General features: G+C 34.5%; 1 protein-coding gene across 9 annotated transcripts in view; it reads right to left on the reverse strand.

Annotated features, from left to right (window-relative positions):
* The window catches only part of alph (alphabet), a 192311-nt gene that overhangs the window by 143473 nt on the left and 33947 nt on the right, over nucleotides 1-14891 (reverse strand). The gene's annotated exons all lie outside the window — the stretch shown is intronic.

Here is a 14891-nt window from a genome sequence, read left to right on the forward strand (position 1 = left end):
AGGTCCCGTCCGGCCAATTTGTAGGGAAAATCAAGAGGAGCACGACGCAAATTAGAAGAGAAGCTCGGCCTTAGATCTCTTCGGAGGTTATCGCGCCTTACATTTATTTATTTTATTTTTATAAATATATCTTATTATGCATATACATATTATTTAATTTAAAAAAAATTATTTAATACATAATTAATTTTTTTTTTTTTTAATTCTTAAGTTGTTTAAGTTGCTTGTATGCTATTCGATAATTAACACCATCGGCGTTTATTTAAAAGAAAATATTTATAGATTTATATTTGGGTTATTTTATAAATTTTTATTTATATAATATTGAAAAAAATCTAAACTGGAAACTAAATACGTTAGCGGTTTTTGAACCCAAACAGTTTTCAAAAATACATGCGGCAAAACAAATAAATGTATTCGAAAATCGAAATCATAATATTGCGTTATTATTATAACAAGTAAGAAAATCGAAGTTACATACGTTGAATTGGAACAGTACAAGAGATATGGGCATTAGCAATAGTTCACAGATTCGAAAAAACAAACATAAAAAATTTAGTACCAAACATGGAAAGAAATGTTTACATATAAAACTGCTTAGTGAATTCTTTACTCGCAAACTTATGTCAAGTTATGTAGCATGCTATGATTGATTGATGTTGTTGTTGTTCGATGTAGTAATAATTTGTATAATTTCAAGCGCTCAACACTTTTCATGCATATTTCCGCAGTGCACTCAGCTTAGCTAACTGCTGCATATTTTGATTGGTTGAACTTCTATCACTTACAGAATGTTGGAATTAGAGGCGAAGCTTCGATCAGAATATACTCAATATATGGACAACCTCCCTACTAACATACAGCAGCGAGCAGAAAAGTAGCAATGTAAATTTCTTCAATTAAATTATTTTATTTTCGATATATTAAGAAAAAACTCCTATGAATTTTGCAACTGAAACCATGTAAACCAATCTCAAAAACGTTTTCGAAAAATGCCCAAGTCTCGAGAAAATTCTATGAAAACTTCTAACCGTTTATTTAGAGTTCTCTAATTTTTCTTTGAGTATGCGGCCGCCGTGACACCACACGTGCTCCGCCTAACACACCGAAGATCCTGGGTTCACGCCCGGGCAAAGCAACATCTAAATTTAAGAAATAAGTTATTTCAATAAGAAGGTTTTTCTAAGCGGGGTCGCCCTTCGGCAGTGATTTGGCAAGCACTACGAGTGTATTTCTACCATGAAAAGTTGCCTTGCAGATGCCGTTCGGAGTCGGCATAAAACATGTAGGTCCCGTCCCGCCAACTTGTAGGAAAAATTAACAGCCAAATTCTTAACAAAAATTCCGTACGAGTTTTTTCCCTTCTCCCATTCCTCGTATTCTAAATAAAAATTCCTTGTGAGATTTTTCACTTCTCCCTTTCCTGCTATTCTGAACAATGTTCGAAAAAGCGGAAACCGGTTATGGGAGAAAAGTAGGTATCATGAATGTGAGGGAGAGCGAGATTTCTCTGCCATTTCATAGGAGTTTTTAACTTGTTAAATCAAAGGGAATGCATCAAAATAGTTAAAGGAAATTGATTCTTTTAAGAAAGAACACTTATTTGTTCAAATTTGTGCTAAAATATGTACATTCTACCACAATATTATTTATTTCAAGTCGAAAAGTACATCATAAGCAAGGAAGAGTTCTTGGTATATTTGATGCAGCCATCCAGAAATTGCGCAAGGATTTTTCAAGAAGGCTTAAATAGATTTTGGCATATGGCGCAAGGCGAATTCAACTCCACTTGGCCGCCAGAAAATTGCTTTGCTGAATGGAAGCAGGCAACTCCGGCGGATTTGTGTTATCCCGTCGTCTTCTTCTTGTGCTCCGAGGGAATATTTAGAATTGGGCTGTAAAAGAAGCACCACGAAAATTGGAAGACAAGCTCGACCTAAAATCTCTTCGGAGGTTATCGCGCCTTACATTTATTTTTATTTGTATAACTTTAACTTTGTAGACTAATAGCGTTTTCTTTTCTGAAATAAATTGTTGCCTAAGTAAATGGTAAAGCCTTAATAGAATTACTCCTACCCCAGAAAATGTTCCAACATTTATAGTGCATGCCAAGAACATTTCAACTCACCACATTAACTCATATTAACAGAGTATATGTGGAACTTAAGAGCGAATTGAGAGTTTCACAGAGTTGCACAGCCACACCGCCATTTTATACAGGGTAAAAGTGTAACGCTTTTGCGTTTCGAGCAGGCAACAATTTTCACAAAAGAACGAAAAACCCCGTAAAGGCGTTGCCTATTTTTTAGAATAGGCCAACAAGCCTTGCGCGGCGTACAAAAAGCGTAACACTTTAGCCAGAAAAGAAAACGCTATAAGGTCCACGTGCTGAATGGCGAGTTATCTTTCAAACTCAGAGCTAATGTAAATGTGTCAAAATTGAATGAGTTTAACTCCTCATTTCATGTAAACTCTTGAGTTAAAGATACAATTTTCCGTTCTGCAAGTGAGTTTAAGACAATTGAGCTTAAAAAAAAGCTGCATACTCAAAATTCAGAGAACACTAGTCAACAGTTCGAAATTTTTGTAAGATTTTCTCGAATTTTCATTTTTTTCAAAAACCGGCTTGATACTGGTGTGCATGATGAAATGAATCTTCAGGTGTTCCCATCCCGTTGACGTTTTCCCTTTTTTTGACAAGTTCGACATGAATTCTAACTACAGCGGGTTAGGGGGCTTAGAATATACCCCTATCGTAAGAGGCGACTAAAATACCAAATTGATTCAAGGGTTGTGTAGAACAACCTTGTCAAGGGATTGCCAGCGCAATATATATGTATATAGCTTCTCCAACCCAATTGTCAACATCACCTACCCGTGGCGAATACTGTTTCTTTAACAGCCGAGCCTCTGGCGACCCCAAGTTGCTCATGGATCTGGGGGGTCGGAGGGCGGGATGGCTTGGAGGGTTTCATGTGGTCATATTAAATCGTTTCCGAGATGATTGAGCTAGTCCTTTAATGGTGCTGGTTACCGGAACGTACCGAAACTCTATTTAACCGTTTATTTATCGATAGCACTCCCCAAGGCCTTCGGGGAGTGTCGTTATCGCTACAACAACAACAACAGCAAATATAATAACAATATAAGCCGCTACCTGAATTTTTTAGACATAAAGATTAACGTCACTTTGTATTCCACAAAAGATTATAGACAAAATTTTGCAGAAAACTTATTTTATCGAAATAAAAAAGAATTAAGAAAATTTGATAAAAACAACAATAAATTGTTTTGACTTTGACACCTGCCAGAATTGAAACGATTGGAGAGCAACGTCTATCGGCGTAGCTGCCCATACCATTCCTGAAAACGGCAAGTTTTCAAGTCACATTTCTTTTTTTGATCAGAGAATGCAATATTGAGAAATTCGCTACATTCTTTCAACGGGATAGCTCCTTTGCACTTTCGAGTATAACTTCCGTTTGCTTAAAAAACGGTGCTTATAAGTCTATAGACTTTAGACCGTTGTTGTTGTTGTATTGATTTCCTTACTTTTGAGCGCCAACTAACTACGAGTCGGCAACGTCGAGTACAAAATAAGGTATATAATGAAGAGCTGTACGAGCTTTATGCATACACCAACATTGTCCAGGCAATTAAAACACGGCGGCTACGTCCTGTTATGTGAATGAAAGATGATGATACGGCCAAAAAATTATTCTTATCGGAACCCACCTGTGGAAAGATATCGAGTTGGTGGGTTGAAAAAAAATCTTCCCCGAGGTGGTGCCAGCAAAGCCAACAGCTGTTTATTGTGAGAAATAAACACCTGGCTGATAGCAGCAAGGAAGCGCTATTAATTAAATATATGTTATACATATTTTATTTTCTTGAAAATACTGTAGCATTGTAATCTTACATTTGAGTCCAGTGAGAGAACCACACATAAATACAAGTTGGAAACTATATTTTTTTAACTTAAGTAAGAGCATTTTTTGCTTTATAAAATATTTCCTTTTTTGCTCAGAACGTCATGATTCTCAATCAACATGAGATGTAGCGGTACTTAAGCCCAAATGCGTGTTGGGTATATTCGACGTCATTGCCAACGAACGCAAATAAGCGATAGGTTAACTAGAGTTTAACCCTGTCATATCGGCCGCTTAAGCTCAGCTGAAACCTCAGTTAAAATAGACTGAAAAACTGCAGAATAAGTTTAAGCGTAGTTTAACTGAGAAAATGCGTTGAACTTGTACTGAAAAACCGGGCCTTAATGATATACTTTTTTGAATGTTTACATAACAGGTTTATAGGCCGCATAACATCTGTTCTGTTACGTCAAAGAAAGGAAGGTATAGCACGTTCGTACTTTTTTTAAATACAATAATTAAAAGAAATATATCATGATTGTTCCAATTTCGAACTTCGAAACCCCATACCTAAATTACTTTTGTCTCAGTTTCTTTGAAAAATTTGTACGGTCCTATAACCAACCAATTAAATCGACTCAACATTGGGAAATAAACAAAAATTTACAAGCGACTAAAGAAATTCACAAGCCATTACAATTATGCATGCATTTTCATTTAACTTGTACAATGTACAAAAACAAAAAGGTATACAAAATTGCATTAGTTAGTAGATGTTCAATTGCTATAGCAATAATAAATAATTTGAAATGTGAGTATATATATAACAATAATAGTATAAAAAACTTAGTTTAGCATACAAAATAAAAACGAATTTTGATATAACGTACCTTATGCTCACGCTCTTTCTTAATACGCGTTGTTTCTCAAAACCGTACAAATAAACACTATGGCGTATAGTCATAGTCCAAATAAAATAAGTTTTAAATTTAGTTGCAGCTTTTTGACATTATTTTTATTTTCTATGAGCTATCTGTCAACAAAGCTGCAACTAAATTTAAAACCTATTTTATTTTGACTATGACTATGCGCCTATAAATCTTGGATTACAACTACTTTAAAAAGTAGTGTTTACTTTTAAAAATAAATTTTGTATAAATGGCGTTGTATGCGCGGAATTGCAAACAATAAATAAGCCAAATGAAAACATATGAAAACATTACAAAAGAAATAAAGAATATACGCGTTTTTCAGCTCAAAGCAATCTGAAAGAAATAGTCGAGAAGTTAAGAATTTTATTTTTAAAATGTACTATATATAGATAAAATTACAACTCATAAATTTTTTTTTTTTAAATTTAAAATAGGAATTTATTTCGCAACTTGCAATTATGTAGGTATGTATGTAAGAGTATGGGCAACGCATCAAAATTCATTTTTACATTTTTTACAGTATTCTTTATTTTTAAATTCATAAGTTCCTGATAGTTTTGATATATTTTTAAGTATATGATTTTTTTAAGAGTATAATACTAGTTTACAATTTAAATTAGATTCCCTTCGTTTTTGTGTATAGTGGGTATGTATGTATAGTATGTACATTACAATAGATATCGATTACTTTAATTTTACAATTTTCGTACCACTTTATTTTCACTAATATTACTAATACTTTATATACGTTGTATGTATATATAAATTGAGTGTTTTTTTTTTTTTTGTTTTGTTTGATTTTTATTAAAGATTCAAAACTAACTTTCATATTTCCTAAAAAAATCAAAAAGGTTTACGTGAGCATAAGGACGCTTCCAATTATTAAAGGATTTTTAATGTATTCCCAGCCAGCATTTTTGGAAAATTTTGATCAAAAAATATTTAAATATCATACCCCAAGATGATTAAAAACGTTCAAATTTAAAAGCATTTTCTGTTCGAAAATTTATGTATCGTCGGGAGATAAATGTACCATAAATGTGATTATTCTTGAATAATCATTCATGATTCCTATTTCGAAACGCCTTTTTAATATTTGATATCATTGTAGATTTGAGCTTTAATAGTTTTAGAGTAATATTTGACTGCTTTTCACATCCATTTTCTGATCATATTCGTGAATATATTTCAATCGGTTTGGTTGAGATTTTTGAATCATTTTTGAATGCCATTATAATGCATTTATTCTTCATATCTCATTCAAAATAGGATACTACATAATAATCTTATTTCATCAGGGGAAGAAAGCATGCGAAAGTGAGCTATTCGAACCACAGCTAACTCGCAAACAAACTTGACCGATATACACCTGCGACTACAACATTCAACATCAGCATTATCGTCTGCATCTTAAAATACGGATACGATACGGGATGTTGAAGCCGTATCCAGGTATGTCAAGATAGTTTCACTTACCTGGGGTTCAAATAGCTCACAACCTACATATGTATTGTCCAATCATTATGTATTCATTCTTTGGGAAGCTGAAGGGGAGAAATGGTTGGAGAAATCTTCGTTCACGAGCAGCATTACATTATCTTTGTCTTGAAGAATATTTTTTGCATGAATAATAAAATTTTTATATATTTTTTCTTATCTTCATGATTGAAAAAATAAAATTTTTAATGAAAAGTAAAATTTCAACAAGTATAAAATTCATTATTCGGCCAACAAATATATTCATAAAATATTCATAAAAGATTCAGAAAGCTGAATGAAAAATGATTATAAATTTTTGATCACCTAAAGTAAACACATTTGATTCAAAAATGATTCCAAAATGTGATTGAAAAACTATATTCAGTTTTTGATCATCAAAGGTAAGCATATTTGATTACTCTTTTTGTTGGTTTTTATGAAATATTAAAATTTATTCATTAAAAGACTTAAAAATTGATTCCAAAAAGTGATCTAAAAATGTTTTTTGTTTTTCATCATCAAAAGTATTCATATTTGATTATTTCTTTTGTTCAATTGTATGATAACTCATTATTTAGTCAGAAAGAGTAATCAAATTGTATTGATATGTAGGGAAGTTCAAAATTGATTCACCTAAATGCTGAGTGGGTTAAAATTCGTAAGTTTCTGTAGTTGTGTAGTTGGTGTCAAATTAAATTTAATGAATATGATTCCCCTTACGAAATGTGGGTTTAGTTGTTTCCTGTTTTAAATGTTTAATAACAAAATAATATTTAAGAGGTAGCTTTTGTGGTTTTGTTTTTTATTTACTAATCTCGCTAGTTTTTTTATTTCAATTGAGAAAGCGTAATACTGTTTATTGATAAACATAAATTATAATGTAGGTGTGAATGTATAACAAGAAGCTAGATTTGTTATTTTTGCGCTATTATGCAGTTTTGGGACAGTGCACTAAATTTGTTGACCTCACACCCTCAATAATTCAAAATACTTATTCTTAAAATGTGAACTACCTCGCCAAGAAAATGTAAGACAATCGAAATAAAATAGACGTTAACGATTAACTGTATAGTAAATGAACATTGAAGTAATCAAAATAATCGTACCATGATAACGACTGTAGCAATTGCACTCGGTTGGGTATTGGACCCATTAATGAATTTTCTTGTTTTTTTAAGTAGACTCCCCAAAAAATACATGGGCTTTCAAAGTTGGAAAATGGACGTTTCGTAGTTTATTTTTTATTAATATAATTAACAAACTAAAAAATTTTAAAAGTGAAAGTGATGTATCTTGTTGTAGCGTTATTAAATGGGGTTACACTGAAATGACAGCCTTTGGTCGGGAAAAATCCCGAGTCGCTCCGGTACATAGAACCTACTGCCTTGGGAAGCGAGTAATGTATCTTATTTTCTTACTGTATGCATTTTAATCCCTTTACAAGTTTTATAAGGCAGGCCGTCGAATAAATTAATAACGATTAATTACACCGCCACACAAAAAAAGGCAACGGATCTGGTACTGCGACACATTTATTCCAATATATTTTGATGCGCTGAACCTGAATCCGCCATCAGATTTGGTCCAACGATCGTTCGGTACTAATCTCATCATTAACAAGTGAGGAAGGCTAAGTTCAGGTGTAACAGAACATTACATACTCAGCTGAGAGCTGTAGAGATAAAATAAGGGGAAATAACCATGTAGGAAAATGAACCAAGGGTAACCCTGGAATGTGTTTGTATGACAAGGGTATCAATTGAAAGGTATTAAAGAGTGTTTTAAAAGGGAGTGGGCCTTAGTTCTATTGGTGGGCGCCTTTTAGAGATATCGCCTTAAAGGTGGAACAGGGGTGACTCTAGAATGTGTTTGTACGTTATGGGTATCAAATGAAAGGTGTTAATGAGTATGTTAAAAGGGAATGGACCCTAGTTCTATAGGTGAACGCCTTTTCGAGATATCGCCATAAAGGTGGACCAGGGGGGACTCTAGAATGTGTTTGTACGATATGGGTATCAAATAGAAGGTGTTAATGAGTATTTTAATCGGGAGTGGGCCTTAGTTCTATAGGTGGACGCCTTTACGAGATATCGTGGTGTACCAGGGGTGACTCTATGTGTTTGTACGATATAGGTATCAAATTAAAGGTATTAATGAGGGTTTTAAAAGGGTGTGGCCTTTAGTTGTATATGTGAAGGCGTTTTCGAGATATCGACCAAAATGTGGATGAGGGTAACCCAGAACATCTGTCGGGTACCGCTAATTTATTTATATATGTAATACCACGAACAGTATTCCTGACATCATTCCAAGGGCTTTTGATTTCGCCCTGCAGATCTTTTTCATTTTCTTCTACTTAATATGGTAGGTGTCACACCCATTTTACAAAGTTTTTTCTAAAGTTATATTTTGAATCAAAAAACCAATACAATCACCATGTTTCATCTCTTTTTTCGTATTTGGTATAGTTATGGCATTTTTTAAATTTTTCGAAAACTTCGATATCGAAAAAGTGGGCGTGGTCATGGTCGTATTTCGCCCATTTTCAATACCAAGATAAACTGAGTTCATATAAGTACGTGAACTAAGTTTAGTAAAGATATGCCGGTTTTTGCTCAGGTTATCGTGTTAACGGCCGAGCGGAAGTACAGAAGGTCGACTGTGTATAAAAACTGGGCGTGGCTTTAAACCGATTTCGCCCATTTTCACAGAAAACTGTTATCGTCATAGAAGCTATGCCCTTACCAAATTTCACAAGGATTGGTAAATTTTTGTTCGACTTATGGCATTAAAAGTATTCTAGAAAAATTAAATGAAAAAGGGCGAAGCCACGCATATTTTGGAATTTTCGTTTTTATTTGTATTTTGTTGAACCATATCATTACTGGAGTTGAATGTTGACATAATCACCCTTATCGCGAGTTTTATTTTCACCCGAAAATATTCACAGTTTTTGTTCACCCTATCGCAGAGGGTGGCGAAAAATTTTTTCATGTTCGAAAAACATTTCACCTTATCGGCAACTCTTTGTTCGGGCGAAATGAACAGCGGGGAAACCCAAATTTGTTCACTTATATTTTACAGGCGAACGAGAGGAAAACAAAATTTAGGTAATTTTTTGTTTTGAAATTTGATACTCTCGTAATTATATGTTCTTTTATTATTAGAAATAAATCAATAAATAATGCACAATCGGAAGCTGAGTGGAAGAAGTGAAATTCCTGTATTGCTGTAAATTCTATTTTTTATGAAAACGTATCAGTCGGCCAAGTTATCCATTGTGGACAAAGCAACGGTTCCAAAATGTTGAGCACCTCACTGAAACAAGATTGGCTAAGACCCACTTCATGGTCCTTTCCGACGCCTTTTCCCTATGCGAAAAAACGAAGACATGGACACAATTTTACAATTGGTGGAACTGCAAATTTTTGCTTCAATGGTGGCAAGGAGTGTTAAGAAGAACTAGCAAATATTAGAATGCCGACTTGTTTAGCCTCTAATATTGGCGAGAACTAATTGAAAAAATTTAACTTGTTATTCAAATGTGCTGAAAATAGTAATTTTTAGCTTACAGTGAATCATTAGCTCCAAAGGGTTAATTGCCTCCGAACGGCTTTCACATTTATGTATATTCTCCTCAAGCTCAATTAATATCAACCTAAGTGCAATACTAAACATTATTTTTAAAACTTTTTATTTCTATTTTTGTTATATTTTAAGGAAATATATGCTTGGTTACAAAATTTACACAATTGTAAGTAAATTATTTGTTCACTGCCAATTCGCAATAGAGCATCAGCTGTTTCGAAATGAACTTTTGTTCGCCTGAAATTGCCGATAGGCGGAAAAAGTTCACCCGAACAAAAGAAGTGGAGGCGAACACTATTACGCGTGAACTTCGCGATAAGGGTGAATCTATAATATACAAATAAGTCGGGTTTTCCTTCCTGACGCTACAACTCCAGAACGCACGAACCGATTTCCACGGTTTTGCATTCGTTGGAAAGGTCTGGGGCTCCGTGAGGTTTATAGAAAATTCAGGATCGACGCTCAGTGTCTCGAGATATAGGCCAAAGCGTGGACTCGGGTACCCCTAGAATGTGTTAATAGAATATGGATATCAAATGAAAGCTGTTGATGAGTGCTTTAGCAGAGGGTAATTTTCATACCCCTGGGTGACTAGGGTCTCGAGATATAGGCCAAAACGTGGACCCGGGTACGCCTGTAATATGTTTATAGAATATGGATAACAAATGAAAGCTGTTGATGAGTGCTTTAGTAGAGGGTAATTTTCATACCCCTGGGTGACTAGGGTCTCGAGATATAGGCCAAAACGTGGACCCGGGTACCCCTAGAATGTGTTTATAGAATATGGATAACAAATGAAAGATGTTGATGAGTGCTTCAGTAGAGGGTAATTTTCATACCTCTGGGTGACTAGGGTCTCGAGATATAGGCCAAACATGGACCCGGATATACCTAGAATGTGTTTTTACATTATGGGTATCAAATTGAAACTGTTGATGTGTGCTTTAGTACAGAGTAAGTTTTACACCGCTGGGTGACTAGGGTCTCGAGATATAGGCCAAAACATGGACCCGAATACCCCTAGAATGTGTGTGTATTATGGATATCAAATGAAAGCTGTTTCTGAGAGCTTTAAAGTAATTTTCATTGTGATATTCAATTTAGTCGCATCAACCTGGCAAAACTGATAAATATGCATGCGAAGCCGAAATAAAGACATGAATTAATAATACCCACATACCTATTTACATACGTCCTATTGGATTTGCCTAAAATTTGGTATATAAATTTGCCTATATTAGTATTTACGATGCTTTTTTCCGGGAAGTAGACCAGAGACGGATTGGGACTGGGATTAAGACTAGGACTGGGACTGGGACTGGAACAAAATACATACCACCCTTTGGGACTGGCAATAAGATATGAAGAAGAATGAGAAAAACTTGAGAGAACAGAAAAGAGAGAAGGAGACTGAGAAAGAGATAGAATGAGGCGAAGATGGAGATAGATGAAGCGAAAAATACGGAGGGAGGAGTGAATACAAAGATTAGGAAAAAGTGTAGAGGGGCGATGGCAGAGTTAGACGGAAGAAGCTTATTAAAATGTAAGCAGATAGACCAAATTTAGGGCAGAACAACGTCTGCCAGGTCTGCTAGTATAATAATAAAAGATGATTTTTTTAGTAATCTATAATATAAAAATAAGTTGGGGTTTCCTTCCTGATGCTATAACTCCAGAACGCACAAACCGATTTCCACGGTTTTGCATTCGTTGGAAAGGTCTCGGGCTCCGTGAGGTTCGTAGCAAAGAAAATTATTATGGATATCAAATGAAAGCTGTTGCTGAGAGCTTTAAAGTAATTTTCATTGTGATATTCGATTTAGTCGCATCAACCTGGCAAAACTGATAATTATGCTTGTGAAGCCGAAATAAAGACATGAGTTAATAATACCCACATACCTATTTACATACGTCCTATTCGATTTGCCTGAAATTTGGTATATAAATTTGCCTATATTAGTATTTAAGATGCTTTTTTCCGGGAAGGAGACCAGAGACGGACTGGGATTAGGACTGGGACTGAGACTCCGAGTGGGACTGGGACTGGAACTCGGAATGGGACTGGAACCAAATACATACCACCCTCGGGGACTGGCAATAAGATATGAAGAAGAATGAGAAGAACTTGAGAGAAGAGAAAAGAGGGAAGGAGAAGAAGACTGGAAAAGAGATAGAATGAGACGAAGATGGAGATAGATGAAGCGAAAAATGCGGAGGGAGGAGTGAATACAAAAGATTAGGAAAAAGTGTAGAGGGGCGAGAGCAGAGTTAGACGGAAAAGCTTATTAAAATGTATGCAGATAGACTAAATTTAGGGCAGAACAACGTCTGTCGGGTCTGCTAGTTTACTTATATACTGCAAAGTTATAAAATTTTTTGTTAAAATTTGACTTGAAAAAATTTTTTTTAAAAGGTGTGGGTGTTTGTCATCCGATTTTGCTAACTTTTATTTTGGATACATATAGTTATATGAGTACTACTCTTTGTTCAATGTTTGGGAGCCACCCTGCAATAATCATAATAAATAAATAAAATATATTAAGGGTCTAATTTTGATTATCGAAAGCCAATATCTACATGGAGGCTCACTTCAAATGACGAAAAAAGAAATGCTTTTTTGATTCGTTTTGTGGTGTTGATTTTCCGACAGGGTGGATAATTGATGTATATTGGAACGTTTTCCCGTCGTCCCTTGTAAAATTTGATTTGGAGAAAAACGGTTTCGGTGTTGCCCCATCATCAGTGTCGATTTTCGTTCTCAGAAAATCGTTCCAATATACATACATCAAATGTTTTTTTGCTTATGGATCAATCGTTATGCTTACTTCGATAGTTGGATTATTGCAATTACTTTAAATAAATCTTTCAAGGACTGGATTCAATTGGAAAGCATTGAAATGTCGGAGAAGTGTAGCGCAAGTATGTACTGTTCGTAGTAAGTACATAAGAAATATTTGTGTTATAAGTGGGCTTGTGCCAAAGAGATTTTGCCGGAGAACCGGATACCAGATAATGGGTTGAAAATCATACCTGGATACAATATTACCAAACGGTTATTCTTTTAGTAAAAAGTTCGTGTGTGGACCTTGACATTCCTACTCTTTCTTATGATGAATTTCATATCATTCTTATAGGGGAAGGTGGTTTAGAACACAATTAAATGTTTTAAGCCATTGGTAAAAATAGTATATCATTCTAGTTTGCATAAATAAATGTATATGTATATGTATTCCTGCAGTGGCCATGCGGAACCCTATTTCTTCCCGAAGAGATACAATGACAATGTTAGTTTAAATTGCAAATGAATAACTGCATGACAAATTTTATCTGGAAAAAGTGAGACAGAAAATCGCTTAATAAATTGTTAGTTGTGATTAAGGGAAATTATCTGGTATTCAATAATACTGAAAGGCTACCTCTCTATAACCTACAGGATACTCGACACAGCCCTAGTTATTAAGAAAAGTGGTATATGTTCTTTCTTTAAGTCGAAGGAATAATCCTTGGCAGTCAATGTAGCAAACTTTAAAACAAAAATGGTAAAGTTGAAAAAAAAAAAATGGTTTGGTTTAATAAATTAGAACTAATCGAATACGTTTTAAATTAAGTACATATGTTTTATCTTTAGTTGATAAAATGGATGATTTGTTTTATGGGTAAGATTGACTAGATATTATGCGTTTGCACAACGCATTGATAAGGAACTACATACATAAAATTAAAACATAATAAGTCCTCGTATATAGAGGAAAATGACTACATATAATTATTGGTATGAATTTGCTATGAAATATTTTGCTAAAAATTTAACTGATTTTTGTTTATCTAGTTCAGGTAATATGTGATTGAATATAATAATAAAAATTGTGTGTATGTGTGTGTTATTCACGCGCGTACACACACACACACACACTAACTTGTATATACGAGGGTTGCTATTTATATTTTGAGCCTAATAATGAAAATACAGTAATTTATTATCGAAAATGGCTTGTTTTTCGAAGTATTCTCCATGATAATCAATACACTTTTGCATGCGTTTAAACCAATTTTCGTAGCACTTTTTCCACTCCGATTGAGGTATTGAGGATTGAGCTTTTGTCAAATTATGCGGGATGCATCGCGAACAAATTTTTTTCACAGCTAAATGTTCATGCAATATCTTATTGATGCTTGTATACTAATGCCCAGGGATGCCTCAATCTCACAATAAGTCGTATGACGATCGTGCAATATAAGTTCGCGCACAGCGTCAATGTTTTTTTGCACAACAACTGATTTTGGACGACCTTCACGACTTTCGTCCCTGAGCGAACGGCGGCCACGATGGAATTCGTTATACCAGCGTTTCACAGTGGCAAGGGATGGGGCTTCATCACCAAAAGTGGAAGTAAGTTGTTCAAAGCACTCCTGTCTTGATAATCCACGTCGAAACTCGTGAAAAATCATCGCACTAAAATTTTCACGAGTTAATTCCATTTTTTCGCTGAGTAACAATTTTTAAGTTACTGTTAACAACACAAGTTCTGCTCAAATGTCAAAATTTCTGAAGAAGGTTATGCTTAAAAACGTCAAACTTTCAACTGAAAACGTCAGATGGCGCCGGCAAACAATTAGTGTTGCCAAGGCTCAAAATATAAATAGCCACCCTCGTATTTTGTTTTCCTAAAAACTACTACGTTTTTCACTATTGCCATTTTTCACACGTGTCGGCCTTTTAATTCATAGTCCTACTTTACATACACAATTTGTATGTATTACATACGAGTACTTTAAACTAAGCAACGTATTATATACATAAATACCTATCGGTAACTCAGCAGAGATTATGTACTACATTTTATTCGACACAACTATATATTTTAACATTACGATGTCATAGACAACTTTACGATTAACTAGAAGTTTATTTGCTTCGATCTTGCCTGATATATAATTGATTGTTGTCTAACTTTAATAAAGTAATTGCATGCACGAACTTACTACTTTTAACTATGGGCAGTCGTAATGTTAAAACAGTAAG

Source organism: Eurosta solidaginis, chromosome 1 (genome assembly GCF_040869045.1).
Source record: "Eurosta solidaginis isolate ZX-2024a chromosome 1, ASM4086904v1, whole genome shotgun sequence".
In the NCBI taxonomy this organism is placed as follows: Eukaryota; Metazoa; Arthropoda; class Insecta; order Diptera; family Tephritidae; genus Eurosta; species Eurosta solidaginis.